The sequence below is a fragment of the Eumetopias jubatus genome, unplaced genomic scaffold (genome assembly GCF_037043125.1).
Source record: "Eumetopias jubatus isolate StellerSeaLion01/CBP00866 unplaced genomic scaffold, mEumJub1_p1.0 scaffold_5, whole genome shotgun sequence".
Taxonomy (NCBI): Eukaryota; Metazoa; Chordata; class Mammalia; order Carnivora; family Otariidae; genus Eumetopias; species Eumetopias jubatus.
The window spans coordinates 42,353,461-42,376,244 of record NW_028274811.1 but is presented as its reverse complement, the minus strand read 5'-3'; the positions used below and the strand labels follow the sequence as shown (position 1 = coordinate 42,376,244).

The 22,784-nt window shown below is 40.5% G+C and overlaps 1 non-coding gene and 1 pseudogene across 1 annotated transcript; both read right to left on the bottom strand.

The window, feature by feature from the left end:
* Positions 1-2,415: 2,415 nt before the first annotated feature.
* On the bottom strand, positions 2,416-2,590 carry LOC114221030 (small ribosomal subunit protein uS14 pseudogene; annotated as a pseudogene).
* An 8,153-nt stretch (positions 2,591-10,743) lies between these two features.
* Positions 10,744-10,879, bottom strand: LOC114221037 (small nucleolar RNA SNORA42/SNORA80 family). Its single transcript, XR_003611671.1, has one exon. It is a non-coding gene; the product is annotated as a small nucleolar RNA SNORA42/SNORA80 family (small nucleolar RNA).
* Between the last annotated feature and the right edge of the window lie 11,905 nt (positions 10,880-22,784).

Below are 22,784 nucleotides of genomic sequence, written 5' to 3'. Positions count from 1 at the left end.
TCAGTTCATTCTCTATAATTGAGTCTGTTTCTTGATTTATCTCTCTCCCTTTTTTCTTTTTGCTCACTTGTTTTATTTCTTAAACTCCACATATGAGTGAAATCATATGGTATTTGTCTTTCTCTAACTTATTTCGCTTACCATTATACTCTCTAGCTCCATCCATGTCATTGCAAATGACAAGATTTCAGTCTTTTTTTATAGCTGAATAATATTCCCTTGTATATATACACCACATCTTCTTTATCCATTCATCTATCAATGGACACTTGGGCTGCTTCCATATCTCGGTTATTGTAAATAATGCTGCTATAAACATATGAGTACATGTATCTCTTTGAATTTGTGTTTTTGTATTCTTTGGGTAAATACCCAGTAGTGCAATCGCTCGTCGTAGGGTAGCTCTATTTTTAACTTTTTGAGGAACCTCCATACTGTTTTCCAGAGTGGCTGTACCAATTTGCATTCCCACCAACAGTGCAGGAGGGTTCCTTTTTCTCTGCAGCCTAGCCAACACCTGTTGTTTCCTGTGTTGTTGATTTTAACCTTTCTGACAAGTGTGAGGTTCTGCTACATAGTTATATAATCCTTGATGTTATGTCAACCAAAAAGGAAAACACTGGAGAATCCTGGGAGCCTTTTATTCCAGAAACGATTAGCTAAAAGGAATGTGATCTTCCTAATAATATTTGCCTGTCCTCGTTTTATTCAAGGTGATTGTATAAATTAAATTCTATTCATAATGGGAGTGGTGAGTTACCTGAAGATAATCAATACTATCTACTCTAACTTTTTCTTTAAGGCTATTTTTCTGGTTCTTTCACTTGTAAGTATACACAGTTTCCAACTTCAGTAGAAGCTTTTCTTCTCTTTAGAAGGTAAACTACATAATTTTCTTTAAAGTTAATATTAATATGGAATTCAAACCCATTCATATGGTAATCCCATCATTCACATTTGTGGCTGTAATTGGGTATCTTACATTATTTGATCTACGGATAACCAAAATGAATAGGGCTACAGTCAGATCAAAGTGGGTTTTTATCACACGCAACACCAAAACCAAATGGGGTAATTTACTACTGCCTAATATAATATTTAATATTTATGGAGTACTTCTCTCAATTTCCTCAGATGAAGTTAATATTCTCTTTAAAGGACAAACATGAATAAAGAAGCCACCACAGATGCTACTGCATATCAATTTTAACACCTGGAAATTCTTACCATATGTGAACAGCTTTTCAAAGACAGTCATTCATTCATTCATTCTATAACCATTTGTCGAGTGCCTATTAGGCGCTGTGTTAGGTTCTGAGAATACAAAAGCAAATAAAAACAAAACAAGAAATGATTGGTCCCTTATTGATTATTTGGCTGGCAAAGAAATGGGGATAGAAATGTAGAGAAGAGATGGCGTAGCAATTAAAATTATGAAATAGTGGGGAACATGCTCTGATCGAGGTAGACCAAAGGTGCAGTGGGCATCTGGGGTGAGGTGAGCATATGGAAATGAGGGCTGAGATTCAGGAAAACTTCCTAGAGCAACTGAATCTGAGAAATAGTAAGTCAGGCAAAGGGAGGCTTCACGGACATTCTAAACAGGTGGGCAGGAAATGCAAAGATGCTTTTGCAGAAGTGAGGATGAGCAACCTGTGGTCCAGAATTGCAAGGGGCTTAGTATGAACTGGAGATTACAATGAGAGGTGGAGAGTGGTCAGAGATGAGGCTGGAGAGGTGAGGAGATACCATATCATAAAAGGCCTGTAGGCAATTGTAATGGATTAAGTCATAGTCCCCTGGAATTCATGTCTACCTGAAACCTCAGAAGGCAGGGTCTCTGCAGATGTTAAGGATCTCAGGATGAAGTAATCCTGGATAGAGGGTGGGCCCTAAATCCCGTGACTGTTGTTGTAAGGAGTCAAAGAGACACACAGAAAAAACGCCATGTGAAGATGGAGGCAGAGTTGGGAGAGATGCAGTTCAAGCCAAGGAATGCCACAGATAGCCAGGAGTCACCAGATTCTAGAAAAAAGTAAGGCAGGATTCTTCCCTAGAGATTTCAGAGGGAGCATAGTTCTGCTAACATCTTGATTTGGGGCTTCTAGCCTCCAGAACTGTGAAAAAATAAGTCTCTGTTGTTTTAAGCCACCAAATTTGTGGTAATTTTTTACGGCAGCCTGTGAAACTAATACAATCATATTAAGAAGTTTGAACTGACATATAGATATCTTCGAGTCAGGTGTCAGTCTTGACATATCCTATGAAAAGATTTGAGTAAAGAAGTGACTTTAAACTGGTACTTTAATTGGAGTATTTTTTATTTTATGTACAGTGAGTTGACATTAAAGTAGGTATCCTGGTTAACTGCAGTGAATGTAGGTTATCTTGGATGACCAATTCAAGGAAGTTCACTTAATCCAATTTAATGAAGCCTATATCCTTTGCGTACTGGCGGAAACACTGGCGGCACATATTGAGGCCGTATTTCCGGATCAGACCGTGCCGGTTTGAGCAGACGTGGCAAGAACGAGAACCCTGGCCAAATTTCCCCGGATGGCTCCAGTACAGCTGCTGGTGACCCATCTTGCTCTCTCGGATGCAACGAGGCAAAAGGTAAACTGGCACTTTAAAAAGGTTACTCTGGAGCATCTGGTGGCTCAACTGGTTGAGCGTCTGCCTTCGGCTCAGGTCATGATCTCAGGGTCCCGGGATCGAGCCCCGCATCGGGCTCTCTGCTCAGCAGGGAGTCTGTTTCTCCCTCTGCCTCTTCCTGCCACTCCTCCTGCTTGTGCTCTCTCTCTCTCTATCAGATAAATAAATAAAATCTTTAAAACATTTTTTTAATTTTAAAAATTAAAAAAATAAAAAGGTCACTTTGGCTGCAGTGTAGAAGTTGGATGAGAAGAAAGAAAAAGTGAAGGTAGGGATGCATTGGGAGGATCTAGAAAACAGTGGTTTAACTACAGAAGTGAGAGAGGGAAATGAAGAGAAGTGGTTCGATTTGTGAAATATTAGGTCGAACTGATAGAAACTGATCACTCTTATTTGTTTGTTAATTAATTAATTAATTAATTTTAAAGTTTATTTACTTAAGTAATTGCAACACCCAACCTGGGGCTTGAACTTAAATCCCCGAAATCAAGAGCCGCATGCTCTTCCCACTGAGCCAGCCAGGCAACCCAATCACTCTTTTTTAGGTATGAGGATTTGTAAAGAGTAAAAAGTCAAGAGTTGACACTCAATATACAGTCTAACTTTCCCACAACTCCTTCAAAGAGAATCTTTCCATCTATAGATCTAGCTAAGACAGAGGACACGAGCAGACATGTTTGCACCACTTGACTCAGCTAAGTTGAGGCAATCTGATTCTCCCTGGGTATGTACTGTGATATTCAGAGACCTCAGAGAAATGCTATTGTGGGCTTGGCCTTGAAAGTCAGATTGGGTCAGAGTTATAGTGGTCTTAGTGAGCCATAGATTAGCAGAAACATCTAGTCACAGAGGGAAGAAATAGATAAAAGTCAAGAAAAGTGATTCAGATGAGCTTGGGAAATAGAGTTTGAGGAGAGAGATTCCTTTGAGGTCTAGTTGTATTTTTTTTAAGTGATCTCTACACCCAACGTGGGGTTTGAACTCACAATCCTGATATCAAGAGCTGCATGTTCCACCAACTGAGCCAGCCAGGCACCCCTGGTCATATTTCTTATAATTGCCTTTTATTGGGCACCTGGTTGGCTCACTCGGTAAAGCATGTGACTCTTAATCTTGGGGTCGTGAGTTCAAGCCCTGCATAGAGCCTATATGTATATAGCCTATATATATATATATATATATATATAATTGCCTTTTATGAGATTATCCTTAAGCATATGATAAAGCATCTTTTTACTTGAAAAATTCAGTGCCTTTTCTGTTTTGTAATCTTACTGTCTCACACTACCATGCCAGATCTCTGGCTTGGATAACTGGATATGTAGCAGTACTATACATCAAAAGGGAAGTATGGGAGGAAAAACAAGTTCTGAGGAAAAATTACGAGTTTCAGTTTAGACACTTTGCCTTTTGGCAAAGGCAAATAGGACATCTAGGCAAATCCAATGGGGACAGAGAAGACTCTAAAAGAATGTTTTGGATGAGAGTTCAGCTCCAGAAGACATCACTCTGTAAAGATTAATTTATGCTATTTTCTTCCAGGTTAGGAGGGAAAATAGAGTGAAAAACAGTGGGAAGTTTAATGTTTGAAGGTCTTCTCTGTTTCAGAAAGAAAAGGAGCCTGCAGAGGAGAATAAGAAGGAATAGCCACAGAAGTAGAGGAATCAGGAGACGAGGGTGAGGGAAAATCCAAGACAGTTAAGAAAAGAAAGCATTCCAAGGAGGTCAGGAGCATCAGATGCTGTGGTGAGCGCCTTGGTTTTTAGCAAGAGGCCACTGCTGACTTCAGCAAGAGAAGATTTGGAGAAATAATGAGGGTAGAGACCGTAGCTTCTATTTCAGGGGGTTGGCTGTAATGGAAAGGAAAGACAGAGGTAACTGGAAGGGAATATATGTCCGTTTAACTAAGATGGGAGACACTTAAGCCCGTTTACAGACGAGGGAAGAAAATCAGTTGATAGAATTTCAAGACACTTGAGAAACATTAATTGATGAATTGGAATCTCTAGGAATGTGGGAGAGGTAGATGCAGTACTAAGTTGAGTAATCACCTTCTCTCACTGTGGTGAGAGGGAATATGGTAAAAATAAAATAAAATAAAAAGGCAAGAATGCAAATGAATTTGTAGGTTGACAAAAGAAGTAAAAAATGGAGGAATTTTTTCCTGATGAGTTCTAACTTGCTTCTTTGTAGTAAAATGAAGCACCAGAGATTAAATTTGTGTTAACTGGAGAAATAGAACAATAAGGTAATTTGGAATTATATATTACTGAAGAAACTACCCCCAACCCCAGACCCTCTCTAAATGTGAAACAGGTGTGAGTACTTGGACTCACTTAGGAAGTGACTCATAGAAGAGAAAGTCAGAAGGATAAATAAAACCTAAAACTGGTTGTTTGTAAATATAAATAATATACAAACACTGTAGGTAATACACAGACATAGGTACACACACACACAGACACACACACACACACATACACACACATGCCGTTTTAGGTTTGAAAAAGGAGATATGAGGGGCACCTGGGTGCTCAGTTGGTTAAGTGTCTCACTTCGGCTCAGGTCATGATCTCAGGGTCCTGGATTGAGCCTCTGCCTTGGGCTTCCTGCTCAGCGGGGAGCCTGCTTCTCTCTCTCCTGCTCCCCCTGCTTGTACTCTCTCTCCTTCTCTCTCTCTCTGTCAAATAAATAAATAAAATCTTTAAAAAATTTAAAAAAGAACGGGGCGCCTGGGTGGTTCAGTCATTCAGCGTCTGCCTTCGGCTCAGGTCGTGATCCCGGGGCCTGGGATCGAGCCCCACATCGGGCTCCCTGCTCCGCAGGAAGCCTGCTTCTCCCTCTCCCACTCCCCCTGCTTGTGTTCCCTCTCTTGCATTCTCTGTCTCTGTCAAATAAATAAAAATAAAATCTTTAAAAAATATAAAAATAAATAAAAAATTAAAAAAGGAAAAGGAGATATGATAGATGTCAAAAGAATTGTACAAGAATGCTTTGTGCATTCTATGGTAAACAGGTGAAAATCTAGAGGGAAGAAATTTTTTCTAACAAAATACAAATGACTAAAAGTTTTTTAAAACTCATTGGGGAAGTTAAATCTACTATTTATAAAAGGACAGCAGCCTGCCCTTTCTATATGAGCTGTATGTCAGTGTAACTAAATAGCTGATAAGGCAAGATTCTTCTTCGTTGAGGAATTTCAGCTAACAGGCAGAAAGAATGGTAGAAAAAAAAATCACCCATTTTATTAAATCCTAATGAAACAATGATGTAAGGAAAGTTTATTAATGGCTGCTAAAATTATTAGGTGAAAGTCTGATGGTGAACTTTATAACGAATGGATTAGCCTGGTAATAGCTGAATTCAACCATCAATCTCAGTATCATTATAAATGGGACAATCAGACCTTAAGGGCAATCATGACGTGCTACAGTATGAAGTATACCACACCATTTATGAAGAATCCTCAACAAAAAAGTAATTTAACTTATTTTTTTAAGGATTTATTTATTTATTTTGAGAGAGAGAGAACATGAGCAGGAGGGGCAGAGGGAGAGGGAGAGAGAATCTCAAGCAGACTCCCTGCTGAGTGTGGAGCCCAACAAGGGGCTCTATCTCAAGACCACCAGATCACAACCTGCGTGGACAACCAAGAGTCAGACGCTTAACCGACTGAGCCACTCAGGCGCCCCCAAAATAATTTAACTTAAACATAATCAAGATTTTTAACTTTTCAGTCTACAAAAAAAAAAAAAGGAAAAAAAAAGAGGAACAAGTTAAGTAACACTACAAGGAAACAACTAACCAAATCCAGATCTAGAATATACTGTAAGACAAACAACCTGATTTTTCAACAAATAAATGGCACAGGGAGGGCAGAGTGGGAGGAGATAAGAGAGAACTTTTCTAAATTAAGAGAGAATCAGGAGACAGAACAACAAAAATGCAATGCACTAAATGTCTTTTGGATTCTGAATCAAACAAACCAAAAGTAAAAGGATATCTTTTAAGATTTTATTTATTTATTTGAGAGTGCACGCATGCATGTGCACATGCTCTCACGGGGAGGAGGGAGAGAGAGAGAGAGAATGAGCAGAGGGAGTGGCAGAGAGAGAGAGGAAGAAGCAGACTCCCTGACGTGGGGCTCGATCCCAGGATCCTGGGATCATGACCTGAGTCGAAGGCATATGCTTAACTAACTGAGCCACCCAGGTGCCCCAAAAGGATATATTTTTTAAAGATTTTATTTATTTATTTGAGAGAGAGAATGAGAGAGAGAGAGAGAGAGAGCACATGAGAGGGGGGAGGGTCAGAGGGAGAAGCAGACTCCCCGCTGAGCAGGGAGCCCGATGCAGGACTCGATCCCGGGACTCCAGGATCATGACCTGAGCCGAAGGCAGTCGCTTAACCAACTGAGCCACCCAGGCGCCCCACAAAAGGATATTTTTTAAACAATCAGGAAATTTTTTTTTAGGTATGATGAGGTGGCTGTTTAAAAAAAAAAAATGGACCTTATCTGTTAGAGAAACAGAGTGAGCTACTTACAGATGACCTGATAAGAAATCTGAGATTTGCTTTAGCAGTCCATCGCCTTAACCACATGGCCACCTCCTCCCCTGCGATTTGCTTCAAAATATTCCAGCAAAATAAAAGTGGAAATATGGATGAAACAAGAATGGAAAATTCTTGTGATAATTGTCAAAGCTAGGTGGTAGGTACATGGGATTCAGTATACTATTTTCTCTACTTTTGTATATATTTGATATTTTTCATAATAAAATTGTTTTCAAATAATGAAAAAAGCAACAAGTCTGGACAATGTTACAACTAAATTCTCTCTAACCTTCAAATCACAGATAATCCCTATGCTTACCAAACTATTCCAAAATACATAAAAACATGAAACTCTTCACAGTGGTTTTACAAATCCAGCATAGTTATACAAATACAAAAAAGCAAACCAATAGGGCGCCTGGGTGGCTCAGTTGGTTAAGCGACTGCCTTCAGCTCAGGTCATGATCCCAGAGTCCTGGGATCTAGCCCCACATCGGGCTCCCCCTGCTCTGCGGGGAGCCTGCTTCTCCCTCTGCCTCTGCCTGCCACCCCCCCTGCTTTTGCTCTCTCTCTCTCTGTCAAATAAATAATTAAAATCTTAAAAAAAAAGCAAACCAATAGAGTAATTTCATTTTATAGGTTCAGAAATTTTAAATAAAATGCTCGTAAATCAAATTTGGCAAGGCAATTTTTAAAAATATAAGACATAATGAAACAAATGAAAAGATTTCCTCAATAGATAATGTATCGTTAAATGTCAAATTTCCTAAAATTATTTTGTGAATTTAATTCAATACAATTTTTTATTTTAATTGGATCATAAAATTTGTATGGAAGAATAAATATAAGGAAATAGCCATGAAAAGCATTAGAAGAGAGAGAGAACAACCATGTGGGAAAACTCACCTGCTCAATATTGGAATATACTATAAAGCTAATATAAAATTAGATACAAATTGTACCAGGGAAGGAACAAAATTTAAAAATTTAGAAATAGATACAGTATAAATGAAAATTTAATATATGGGAAAGGTGATAATTCAATTCACTGAGGAAAGGCTGAATTTTTTAATAAATACTGTTGGTGTAATTAGGAAGAAACTAGAATGAATTCTATATTTTATAATATTTTAAAAAATAAATTCTGGTTGGATTAAAGGCAAAATTGTAAACGATAAAATCTTGTAAGAAATTGTAGGAGTTTACATGCACCATCAAAAGGCATGAGGGACTTTAACCAAGCCTGGAAACCCAAAAACAGCAACAGAAAAGGTAAACATATAATAATAAAAACATTTTGTAGGGGCGCCTGGGTGGCTCAGTCATTAAGCATCTGCCTGCGGCTCAGGTCATGATCCCAGGGTCCTGGGATCGAGCCCCGCATCGGGCTCCCTGCTCCGCGGGAAGCCTGCTTCTCCCTCTCCCACTCCCCCTGCTTGTGTTCCCTCTCTCGCTGTGTCTCTCTCTGTCAAATAAATACAATCTTTAAAAATAAAATAAAATAAAAAATAAAAGAATCAATAGTGTCCCTTACTTATGGGAATTAGTGGAAAAGTTTTCACGCATTGTTGGAGAAACATGAATTTCACACTTTGGACAACAATCTAGTAACATCTATCTTATCAAATTGACTCAGAAAAAAAATTAAGTAGTGGGATTAGGTAAGTATGAGATATATAACATTAATACCTAAATTTAATAAGAACAATGTATTAGTTTCCTATTGCTCCTGTAATAAATACCACAAACCTAGCAGCTGAGAGCAACCAGATCTATTATCTTGTAGTTCTGAAGGTCACAAATCTGAAATGGGTCTCGTGGATTAAATCAGGGCGTTGAGGGGCGCCTGGGTGGCTCAGTTGGTTAAGCAACTGCCTTCGGCTCAGGTCATGATCCTGGAGTCCCGGGATTGAATCTCGCATCCGGCTCCCTGCTCAGCAGGGAGTCTGCTTCTCCCTCTGACCTTCTTCCCTCTCATGCTCTCTCTCTACCATATTCTCTCTCTCAATAAATAAAAATCTTTAAAAAAATAATAATAAATAAATAAACAAATCAGGGCGTTGACTGGGCTGTGTTCTTTCTGGAGGCTCTAGAGGGGAATCCATGATACAGTGTCATAAACTGAGGAGTAAGAGCAGTTCAATTCAGTATACATGGTGTCACACAAATATAAATACCTCATTCTTTGACACAGCAATCCTACCGTTAGTGATTTTTAAATAGAAACAAATGTATTAGTATAGAGGATATATGAACAAGAATGTTTATTGAAGCATTTTTTTGTAGTAGCAAAAAATTAGGACTTGACTTTTATATCCGTCAACAGAATGGTTGAATAAATTACAGTCTGTCCATATGATGGAATATTACGCAGCTATTGAGAAAATTAGTTAGAGTTATATATACTGACCTGGAAATGCTGTCCATGAAACATTAAGTGAAAAATGCAAGTTGCAAAGTAATGGGCATTATCCCAATTATTGTAAAAAAAAAAATACATGAATAAGGAGAATGAAAAAATTCCAACATATGAATGTTTCTGTGTCCATGTCTAGTAGGAGGAGAGAAAGCGTATCAGATTTACGAAATGGAGAAAGGTAAATATAAAATAACGGTTATGTATCAATTGGTTAACTAGAATCGACTAACTAGATAACTACAAGAGAACTTGAAGATCTCTAAGTGAGAGGGTGTGATGAATCTGGTTCTGCAATTGTTGAAAAAAGCTGCAAGCCTTATTCTGCCACTGCCTGGGGTCACAGGTGCAGCTGCAGGAGTGAAAATACTTTCCGGGGAGATGTGAGAGAACCTCATCCAGTCAGTTAGCAAACCGGAAACAACCAGGGTCCTAACAGGAAGCCAGAGAGCAAAGCTACAATCCCACCATCACAAAACAGGGAGTAGCCTGGAGCTAAGACACAAGCACTTACTAACTAGCACCATATGTTGGCACATAACTGTGTGGATTTGAAGAAAAGCTTTGAATGATTCAAATCAACCTGCTCATGTAGTCACCTCAGAGTTAAGAAGAGACAGATCTTTCAAAAAAGAAAAAAATAATAACAACTCCCATATAGTGTTTGATGGAATACAATGTGTGCGTCCTGTTTATGTAAAAACCCCACAGAACCGGGGTGCCTGGGTGGTGCAGTCAGTTAAGCCTCCGACTCTTGGTTTGGGTTCAGGTCCTGATCTGGAGGTCATAAGATCAAGCCCCACCTCCGGCTCTGGCTCTGCAGTCAGCGGAGTCTGCTTAGGACTTTGTCTCCATCTGCCCACCCCCCCACTCTCTCTGTCTCAAATAAAATAAATAAATCTTTAAAAAAAACCGCACACACACAGAACCAATGAAGCATAAAAATAAAGTTTAAATCTGAAGTAGAAATACTCACCCTGAGGTGTGCCCTGGGGAGAGTAGCTCCCTCACTGCGCAGTGGTAGATGCCTGAGAGGTAGCTGCTCAGGGGACCAGTTTCCACTGCTAAATATACAGCTAAATGCTTGTATTGGCTTTTTAAAAATTAATAACTTTTTTCCCCCTGAGCCCCCTTCAGTGTTCACAGCCCACCAGTGAGGAGGCTGGGCAGTGGTTCAGGGCTGCTCGCTCCCCTGGCATGGGTACACTATGAGAGGCCCCCAGAGAAGGGCCCGCCATCAATCCATCACCGTGCCCTTGCCCTGGCTTCTAAAAGCATTTCTACAATTGTGATAGCTTCTTGATGATTGTCGAATCAGGATGATGGGCAAATGGCAGTTCATTTTATTGTTCACTTTACTTTTGTGTAGTTGATGTTTTTTCACAATAAATACTGAAAAAAAAAAAGACTCTGATATAATCACAGCTAATTTTACAATCACAGCCATGAAAAGAAGAACATAGATGTATTTTTCCTAACTCTAAGAGGATCTGACAATCCCTTCATGCTCGTTTGAATTAATTACAATAAGGTCAGTTACAATGTTGATGAAGAAATTCAAATTGAACTTCCTGTAACAAACAATGAGGAAATAGTGTTTCTCAAAACGAACAAGTAAAATAAGCATCATTGTCTCAAAATTAAGGGTAATATAACAATAAGCCCTTGTAGTTAAAAATCAAGATGTAACTGTTGAACTTCTTAAATGCACACTAGCCAGGAATCAATTTCATCATGATAAGAAACATAATCTGTCAGGAAGGGACCTTCACCCCAACCTGGCTAATGTTTACATTTTTAGTATCCTCAACATATCTGAATGGTTAATGGAATCCATCCTTTGATCTTTATCTCTGTAACAAGCTGAAATGGCCAGCTCAGAGTTTTGAAACCTTCAAATGTCTGTGTCAACATCTCATCGGCCCAAGATTCCTATTATTGAAACGTATGGCACCTCTGGTACAATCTGGAATTCAATTTAGCTCAGGCTGACTCAGAGAGATTTGAACTTACATACATTTTTCTGTTTTCTCTGCTCTAGGTCTGTAACTTGGAGAACCTAAGAGTGGGAAGGCTTGGAAGACATTAATACTATGTGAGGGAAGTTTCCCTCTCTTAAATATTCCACACAGCCCCTGCACGATCATCAGGAGAGCTGGCAGCAGAGGGACTTCGTGTCAGTAATACGTGTGCCAGTGAGAAGTGGGTTCTGATCAAACTCCAGAGCCATCTCTGCTTGGGTGTGGAAGGCAGACTGTGAAATTCCCTAGGGCTTTCAGACAATTCAGGAATATGGAGTCTTCAAGAAACAGGTACTGACGTTCTTGCTAAAAAGGCTTACGGACTGTGGGCTCTGCAGTGCCCTTGCGCCCCAAGTATGCAGAGTACCTCCAGCAGAATGCATTTGTGAAATGCAGTCAAGGTCTTCTGAGGTTCAAGAGACATCTGTAGGGCAGGGGAGTCAAGGAAAGTGGTAAAAGTTTGAAATAGCCTCTGTGAGGAATAGGAGAAAAATATGATAAAGCATTTACCAAAAGACTGTGGGGCTATGAGGAAGAATGAACTGAGGTCAGAGAATCGTATTGCATGATTTTCTCAGCAACTTGCGTTCAAGGGCTGAGAGGACGGATGGATGAAGACTTGAGGGATGACTGGAGGCAACGGGGAAAATGTGCTGAGATCACTGATTAGACAGTGATGGAAGAGATATAACACAGGGTCTAGGCTGAGTTAAAAAAGGAGAGAAGATGGAAAGGGGGGCAAGTTAGTGGGAAACAGAGGCAGTCCCTGGGGGCTTGACTAGATCAAAGGTCAAGTGAAGGAGTAAGATGTGGGAGAGCTAGAAGGTTGTGGTCAGTGAGCAATTTACTAGAATTCAGCATATCAGAGGTGGAGCCACATAAACGTGCAAAGATCCCCAGGTGTGGCTATGGGAGGAGGTAGTTGTTAGGGAATAAAGGTCATTGTGTATATCAAGCCACCATGAAGCTAGAGTATGGGATGACTAATCCATATGGCTGTTAACACTGATGACAGATAGCAAAGAAAAAGACTGGCACGAATTTAGGTGACTACTGAGATGTTGATAGGTGGGAGTATCAGTCCCAGCCTCTACTTTCTATTTGTTGCATTCTAGCACCCTGTTCGCCTGTTCTCTGAGTATTTCCCACGACACCTACACCCCCATACCCCACCCCATCCACCACAAAATCCTCCCCCCAGAGGCTTCTTGTCGTTCTAAATTAGGAAAGAGCAATTGAAAGATCCTGGTTGTAAATCTCTCATTAATTCAGAAGAGAAAGAAGTAAAAATGCCAATAATTTATAAGGAAGATGAATAGTTTATCATAATGAGTCAAGAAATCAGGACGTTTATTGCAGGTTTACTTTGTGCTTAGCTTAGAGTTTAAGTGTATGGGCTTTGCAGTTCCGTAGTCCAAAGACCAAAGCTGCCACTTAATAACTGCATGAGCAGGGCAAATATTACTTTACCTCACGAAACTTGAGATTGTTGTCTTAAAATTAAGATAATATCTCCCACTGTATAGAGTTGCCGTGAAGATTAAATGGGACGTTTCTTGTAAAGTATAAAGTACTGAGAATAATCAGTGCTCAGTTGCGGCTGGCTATTATTACCGTTCTTCTCCTTCCTCTGCCCTGAAACATTTTTCTCACAGGCTCCTCTTTCCTCCTTCTAGAATGAAGAGAAATCCATCCACATCTAGTGCTTGCCAAGGCATGTGATGGATCCAGCTTATTCCAACTCGGGGTTGTGTGCTTGTGGTTCAGTGATGTTGGCGGCTGAGATCCACCGTGGTGGGAGTGTTCGCACTGTGGAAACTGGCACATACTTACAGGGTGGGGGAGGAAGGGTGGTGGTAGTGGTGGGGTAGTCAGAGTCTACTTACCAGCACACACTGCTGCCCTTGGCTTTCAGCTTGCGTGTTCCCTTCTCAGGTCTGTAGCTGATCTGATGGGCAGCTCCTTAGCCTATTCCCAGCCTCTCTGAAGTTTTAATCTAGTGAGACTCCCCTGGCCTGAGAACGGCAACTTCTTTTCCTGCCCCCACTGTCTCTATCACCCTCTGACTGGTGGGCTCTGAAAAAAATTACAATTGCCAGAACCTCTCCTTTCACAGCTCTTCCTGTCTTGGTGTCTCTACAGTGTTTATACAGGAGACTACAACACCTTCAGTGTTATCCCCAGTTCCTGCCTAGTTTTTATCATGGAATTCGAATGTTTTTATTTATTTATTTATTTTTTGGAGGGAGGGGAGCAGCAAAAGCAAGGTTTACTGAGAGTACAAAGCTCCCAAAGCGGGGCAGGGGGACCCAAGAAGGCTGCCCGGAATTTGAATGTTTTTAGAAAGAGAAGGAAGGGAGGACTAGGAGAGAAGATTCTGGCTTCCTCAAACCACGTGGCGGAAGGCTGGCTGTCGAAGGTTTCTCCTTGCTGCCGTCTTTTAGTTCTTCATTCAGGACGAGAGGAAGGGTTTTACTGCCTGACTTCTGGCCCATGAGTGCCGCTATTTTCCCCAGGGGCATAGGAGAAGGGAGCAATTGATTAAACTTTTCCCATTTCTGTTGGACTTAAACTTAGTGGAGTTTTCCCCTTGCTTCTTTCTGCCCAGAGATTAATGATCAGTTTCTTTATTTTGATCTTGGTATTCATCTTCTTTCTTCTTAAGTATTTCATTTGGAAGTTGAAAGAGTTTATGCCAGGATCTGCTAGTTAAATGCCATTTTATATTGGAAATCATCCTAACAGAAACTCAGTTTTACTTACAAACTTTATTTTTGTTCCTTTTTCGTGCCCCACCCCAAAACTGTTATTAAATAGGATTGTTTTGTATTATATTTCCTTATAGAAAGTACAGATGGCAAGGACAGAGTCCAATTTTACCTAGAGTTTCTAGGAATTTATTGGAACGTATGACAGTGCCCTGAATAAAAAGATTCCTCCGATAGGCACAAATTAATTAATAGAATTATGAGCTCTGCCTGGAAGGAGAGCTGAGAGCTAGGGAATACTCAGATCTATTATAATTATGTTTTCAAAAGTTACCTTTTTAATCAGAATAGATAAAATCTATTTCCAAATTGAAATTTAACACCCCATGACCCCAAAAACTAATGGATTTAGGTAAGGCAAGAAACAAAATCAAGTATTTATTGGCCACCATCTACCAAAATAATTCCTGGCAGAGAAAAGTATTATCAAAAACCATTCCATAAAGACCTGTATTTTAGGAACACCCTTAGGAATGACTATTACACAATTGATAGTGAATTTTTTTTCAGTAAGAACTGGTGATTTAGCTACTGAACACAGAAGGTAACCTTATTTAAAGGCTGGTCTTGTTTTTGTTTTGTTTTGTTTTTTAAAAGATTTTATTTATTATTTATTTATTTGAGAGAGAGAGAGAGAGCACAAGTAGGCAGAGCGGTAGACAGAGGGAGAGGGAGAAGCAGGCTCCCCGCTGAGCAGGAAGCCCGATGCGGGGCTCGATCCCAGGACCCTGAGATCACGACCGGAGCCGAAGGCAGATTCCCAACTGACTGAGCCACCCAGGCGCCCCTAAAGCCTGGTCTTGTGTTGTGAAGTTCTGGGAACTATGCATGGGTGCTGGGAAACAATAGGAGTGAGATTCTACCCTTCTCTGTGAATTTCTCAGCATTGGGCAGTCTAGGAAAATAAGTTATGTCAGTTTGGCTTACTTTATTGTCATGCTGCCTGGTTGTGATTAGCTGTCAAGAGGAGTAACCTCCCTCCCGGGAATGAGTCACGGAGTTGTATTGTTCCTGTAGGAGTAATATCTTCCCTTGGACCTGCGGAGAGCCAGGTGAATGTGAATACTCAGCTTTGTTAAACAAATCAGAATCCTTTTATAAGGCAGTAGGCATCAGGGTTTGGGTTCATCAGGAGCAACCCATTTTCTTCCTTACAGGAGATTGGTAGAAGAGAGGAAGTTATTGATAGTTATTTCTTGGTTTAATGAGACATGTGACAAAGACAATCATGATGTTCTTCTGGATGAGTCCCGGAAATGTGATGTGGAAAATAATACAATGGATTATGTGGGTTAGATTCTTTGCTAATTTAACAACAGTGGTCAAACATCTCTTATTAATCACCCCATGTTGGCTTGGAGGGGCTTGTTTTTTTTTATTGTTTTATTTTTTTTGGTAGTTTTATGAGGATTCATGAAATAGTCATATTTTTATTATCTACCTTCACGAAGACCTAGAAGAGATGCTTACCAAATAGATAGTGACTACAAACTGGAGGAATGGATTACAGGTTGAATAGTAGGATCAAGATCTCCACAGACTACATGATAGACTCTGAAAAGAGAGAATTTATTCTGGATTAATAAGTCTATTTAAATTTTAAAGATCAGCCTTACAAATAGAAGTCGAAGGAGACCTAGCGTAGAAAAGAACCTTCTTTAAAAAAGGGAAGGTTTGTTTTTTGTTTTTGTTTTTTTTTTGGTTTTATTTTTAAGTAATCTCCACACCCAACATGGGGCTTGAACCCACAACCTCAAGATCAAAAGTTGCATGCTTCGCCAACTGAGCCAGCCGGCTGGCCCAAAGCAAAGTGTTTTGCTGATTTTAAGTTTATATTACTTAATAGTTTACCAATAAGAAAAAGCAAGGGCAAGCTGAGGTTCTATTAATAAAAGGACAGCAAAAGAAGAGCCCAGTATTTTCTGTAATGGTCAGACCATAATCATTCATGATTATTTATTACCATGGATCAGGACATCATTCTAGAAGTTACTGGAATCCAAAGATGGATCAGTCTGGGTTACTTGAGGATGTTTATTCAGAGGATAAGTCTTTAATAACTATAACAGAAGGTAGGAATTGAGGTATATAAGAGAAGAATAGGTAAAGTCATGTGTAAATTTGGAGGAGCCAGGGATTACTTCTAGGAGTAGGGATCAAGAAATGCACATTGAGCAGAGGGAAGAGTTGGAGTAGAGAACATGGCCAGAACTCTTGTTTTGTGTATGAGTCTTGTAGGGATCTTTATGTCTGTGGTCAGCAGATATTTGGCTCCTGGCTGCAGAGAACCAACTTAAAGTGTCAGATACAAAACAAACCTAATTTGAAATCCCAAGTACAGAAATGGTACAGAAAGTTAAGTCTGATGAACTTTGTTAAGAGTAAGATGGGAAAGGTAAATTGGAGCCAGATAGTTGTGCTTTTTTAGTATCAGTGGGAAAGGACTTCAGGTTTTCAAAGAGGTCCTTGTCTTTCAAACAAGGGTTGCAGTTCCCAGCTTTGTCTCTGTTCTCTGACCATCACAGTCTTAACCCTGGATCATTATTCTCCAACTCACTCCGCTGGGGATCTGATGTCCTCTGCTATACAGAACTATGTACGACTCTGATTTCCCTTATCTCCGCTTTTTTTTTTTTAAAGATTTTATTTATTTACTTGAGAGAGAGAGAGCAAGCAAGTGAGAGAGTGAGCACGAGCAGGGGGATGGGCAGAGAGAAAGGGAGAGAGACAAGCAGACTCCCCGCTGAGCAGGGAGCCCTATGTGGGACTCGATCCCAGGACTCCAGGATCATAACCTGAGCTAAAGGCACACACTTAACTGACTGAGCCACCCAGGTGCCCCCTCTTATCTCTGCTTTTGCATCACACCTATACTCTCTCCAAAACCCAATTCCAATCCATTTATGTCTTATTAATACTTGTAACAACTACACCATATGCAGAAGGTCTCACATGCCAAGCAAAGATGTTTGCATTTCACAGAATATACACAGAAGTGATGCGAACAATGTATCAGCCACGAAGGATAGAATAAGTGGAAAGAAGATTAAGGCAGAGAAAGAGGTACCGAACATCAGATTTAGGATTGTACTTAGAGGAATATGGAGGAGAGAGAACTTGGAAAAGATATATACATGGTCCCCTCCAAAGCAGGATATCACTGGGGAAAAACTGTACACACTCTTGCTGTTCACAACAAATGAACTCTATGAGACTTTAGCCTACATAGGCACTCGGTGGAAAACAATTAGAAGATGAAAAGTGGAAAAGGAAGAGGCACAGCTGCCTTTCTTTCCAGATGTTATGAGAGTTAACCTGAAAAAAAAAAAACCCTCCAAAATGGAAAGTAAAGTGACACAGTTCAATCTGTGTATCAAATTGGTGATACAACCATAAAGAGGAAAGAAATATTTCAATTGTCTTTACAAGATAGGACTCTGCCTGTATAGTCTTAGGGCAATATGTCATAAGAGTTAACAATTTAAAAAAAGGCAAATCCTGCACTTTACTTAGTAGCAACTTTGGTATTGAGACCATAATTTTGAAACCATTTCATCTACATCATAGCATAAAACAACAAAAAAAATCGCTATTGAATGCTTCTCCACAAAGTTGAGAGCAAGACAATGATACCTATTCTTACCACCTCTATTCACATTGTACTGAGGAACCTAGCCAGTGCAATAATACAATAAAAGGAAATAAAAGGCATACAACTGGAAAAGAAGAAATGAAATTCATTTTATTCACAAGTGATTTGATTTTATAGTTAGAAAATCCAGTTGAGTCTACAGTTAAGTTTCTGGAGGAATAAGTTGAATTTAGCAATGGTATCTAGATACTAGATTCAACAGGAAATACGTTTTTACATGTTAGCAACAGTCAACTGGAAAATAAAAATGTTAAAACTGCATTTATAAGAGCACAGAATGGCATCAGATACTCCAGAATGAATTCCAAGACATGTCAGACTTCTACAATGAGAACTACAAACATTGCCAAGAGAAGTTGAAGACTTAATTAAATAGAGGGATATATATCATTTCAGGAATTGGACGACTTGATATTGTTAAGACGTTTAGTTTCCCCAAAATGATCTATAAATTTAAGGTAATTCTGTAAAAATCTTAGCAGATTTTTAAAAATTGAAACTCATGAGCTGATTTTAAAAATTATGTGGAAAAAAAATAAAAGGTCTGTGATAGTCAATCTTGAAGAAGAAAGGATTTGAAGGACAAACCTACCAGATGTCAAGAATTAATCCAAAACAGTCTAAAAGAATAATTAAGACACTTTGCTACTGGCATAAGAACAAACAGATCAATGAATCCAGAAATAGACCCGTGCTTATATGGTTACTTGATGTACAACAAAGTCACCAATGCAATTCATCGGGAAAAGGATGACTTATTTCAATGAATGGTATTGGAACAATTTAATATTGATATGGAATAAAAAGACCTTAGTAGGGGCACCTGGGTGGCTCAGTTGGTTAAGTGACTGCCTTTGGCTCAGCTCATGATCCCGGAGTCCCGGGATCGAGTCCCACATCAGGCTCCCTGCACAGCGGAGAGTCTGCTTCTCCCTCTGACCCTCTTCCCTCTCGTGCTCTCTGTCTCTCATTCTCTCTTTCTCAAATAAATAAATAAAATCTTTAAAAAAAAAGACCTTAGTAATATGCTTCATCTTATAACATGCACAAATATTAATTTGAGATTAAATCATAGATTTAAATGTGAAAGATTAAACAATTATACTTACAGAAAAACACGTAAGATAATATATTCATGGAATTAGGATAGGTAAAAAAACCATACCTAGGACCCAAATGAATTAACCATTAGAAAAAGTTCACAAATCAGACTTCATCAAAATTAAAAACTCCCATTCATCAAGAGCACCATTAAGAGAGCAAAATAAAGCCATATATCTACAAAGAGAGTTGTGCTACAATACTTACAGCAGTTTTACTCATAGTAGCCGAAAATGGAAATGTCCCAAGTGTCCATCAAGAGAAGAATGGATAAATAAACTGTGTGTATGGATGATCTCTGGACAATCCTTTAAACTTTTCTGTGTTTTTGAGATTTTTTCATTATAAGATTTTGGGCAGGAAGGTACAGGAAAGAAATAAACACAGTGGAGTGCTAAATATGCTGTTTAATTATCCCTGGGTGTTTAGAATTGGAACAGATTTATGAACTTTCATTTCTATTTTATGTTTTATATAGCCTATCTGGGTATTTTTACATTTAGTATATGTATTTTAATAAATCATGAATCTTATGTTATCAACATGGTGTGCAAGAAAAAAGAAGCATATGTACATCCCGTTAACTGCAGCTGCACCTATGATAGATCCTATGCCAACATGATGTTTTCAATGAGATTTTTAGGTATACAGAATTGTCTGACTTTTTCATAATTACTCTTTTGAGTGCCTATCACCAAACAAGATAGTTGTTTTAAAAACATGGAAAATACAGAAGTAACTATAGTCAGCAGTAATTTGGATATACTTCTTTACTATTTAAGTTGGAAAATTTCTTTTAAAGATTTTATTTATTTATTTGAGAGAGAGAGCAAGAGAAAGCATGAGCAGGGGCGGGGAGGAGAGGGGGAAGCAGGCTCCCCGCTGAGCAGGGAGCCCTATGTGGGGCTTGATCCCAAGACCCTGGGATCATGACCTGAGCCAAAGGCAGACGCTTAACTGAGTGAGCCACCCAGGCGTCCCCCGCCATTTTTTTTAAAGATAAGAATACGAATTGGTGGGTGCCTGGGTGACTCAGTCAGCTGAGCGTCCAACTCTTGATTTCAGCTCAGGTCATGATCTCAGGGTTGTGAGAGCGAGCCCTGCGTAAAGCTCCGGGCTGGGAATGGAACCTGCTTAAGATTCTCTCTCCTTCTCCCTCTGCCCCTCCCCCAGACTAAAAAAAAATAAAAAAAAAAGACTACTAATCCTCTGTAGGGGAAAAGACACCAGTACAGAGATAGCACCAAACTCTTAATCTCTATTTATTTATTTATTTATTTGTCAGAGTGGGGGAGAGAGAGAGAGAGAGTACAAGCAGGGGGAGCAGCAAGCAGAGGGAGAAGCAGACTCCCCGCTGAGCGAGGAGCCCAATGGGGGCTCGATCCCAGGACCCTGGGATCATGACCTGAGCTGAAGGCAGAGCTTGACAGACTGAGTCACCCAGGCGTCCCGAGATAGCACCAAGTTTTAAGCCTGAGTGAACACATGTACACTGCATGGACCATTGCCCACAGTGCTAGCGTTACCCTCAGGTCCCTCTGAGGAGTTCCTTCCCTGAACCCCCACAGACGGGAGCAGCCCCGGGGAGGGGTGCTCATGACTCATGGGACTGCAAGAAGTTGTCTCAGAGGGATTGCAGGGATTTTTCTGGACCAATCAGAATCTCTATCATGGGAACTCTGACAAGTTTCAAGAGGTAGCTGAGCAATTGGAAAACTGTAGTAGAAGCCAAACTCACACAGAAAGAAACAATATGCAGATGCCATGAGGGAGTGGAAGCCATGAGGAGGCCAAAGCCATCAGTGAGCACAAAGCACGAGCAGGAGAAAGGATAGCAGGTCATGGTTGACGGGAGAGGGCAGAAGCAGAAATGAATTTGAGCTCTGTTGATAATGCCTTTATAGTGCTTACTGCTTGCCCGGCAACACCCTAAGTGTTTCACATGCACTAACTCATGTAACCCACAGGTTAAGGTAGATAGTTTTATTGTTCTCAGTTTTACAGACGAGGAAACTGAGGCAGAAGAGCGGTAAGTGTCTTGGCAGTCTGGTTCCAGGGGCTCTGCTTTTAGCCACTGTGCTGTGCCGCCCAATTACGTGGCCCAGCTGGAGAGGCAACTGAGCTGCACAGGGGCCAGGCCCAGCTCGAAGGCCGGCCCTGCTTTTCCCCTTGATGTCTTCTTATGCAACTTGTCCTGGTTTTTGTTTTGTTTTTGTTTTCAAAGATTTTATTTATTTACTTGAGAGGGAGAGAGCAGGAGTGGGGAGGAGAGGGAGAAGCAGACTCCCCGCTGAGCAGAGATCCTGATGCGGGGCTCCATCCCAGGACCTTGAGGTCAGGACCTGAGCTGGAAGGCAGATACTTAACCAACTGAGCCACCCAGGCGCCCCTGTTGGTTTTTTTGTTTGTTTTGTTTTTAAATGAAGTCTGGCTCTATGCCTGAGGATCCTATCTTCTTCTTTTTTTTTTTTTTAAGATTTTATTTGTTTATTTGACAGAGAGAGAGTTTGCGAGAGCAGGAACACAAGCAGGGGGAGCAGGAGAGGGAGAAGCAGACTCCCCGCTGAGCAGAAACCCCGATGCGGGACTCCATCCCAGGACCCTGGGATCATGACCTGAGCCGAAGGCAGACGCTTAACGACTTAGCCACCCAGGTGCCCCAGGATCCTACCTTCTATCAAGCAAGGACAGAGGACAAAGAACAGCCACCAGGAGACAAAGAGGAGTAGTGAGTTGAAACTACAAGTAAGCAGGGACCTCATCAGAAAGGGCCTTTAAGCCATGTTAAGGTGTTAGAACTTTTCCCAAAAGCAAGGGGTATCATTAAGTTGTTTTTTTTTTTTTTAAAGATTTTATTTATTTATTTAATTGACAGAGAGAGAGAGACAGCATGAGAGGGAACACAAGCAGGGGCAGTGGGAGAGGGAGAAGCAGGCTCCCTGCTGAGCAAGGAGCCCGATGTGGGACTTGATCCCAGGACCCCGGGATCATGACCTGAGCCGAAGGCAGTTGCTTAACCAACTGAGCCACCCAGGCGCCCTCATTAAGTTGTTGTAAGCAGGGAAGGAGGAGGGGGGGGTCATAATGAGATCCACATGTTTGTTTATTTGTAAGTAATCTCTCCGCCCAACGTGGGGTTCAGACTCACAACCCCAAGATCAAGAATCACATGTTCTACCTACGAAGCCAGCCAGGCGCCCTGATACCCACAGTTTTAGCTGATGACCCTGGCTGCCTTTGGGGAGTGAGATAAGGCACAGTGTGAGTGGTGGGAGGCCAAAGCAGTCTTGGGTGAGCAGTGATGGTAGCCTGAGAGGGGGTGGGCAGTGGGGGTAAAGAGGTGTGGACAGGTCTGAGAGATGTTTAAGTGGGAGAATTCAAGGGGAGGGAAGGACAAGTCCATAATGATAACCCGTGAAACTGGGTCAATGTGGCCAATTATTGAAATAGACAACGGTAAGAAAGAGTCCATCAGGTAGGATCAGCTTCATAGGTGTGTGACCTGTGTTGTCGCACAGGGCCCTGTGCTCAGAAGGGCCCCATGATTGGCTTAATGCTCTGCTAATGCTGTTCCCAATAATTTTTTTTAAAGATTTTTTGTTTATTTATTTCCGGGG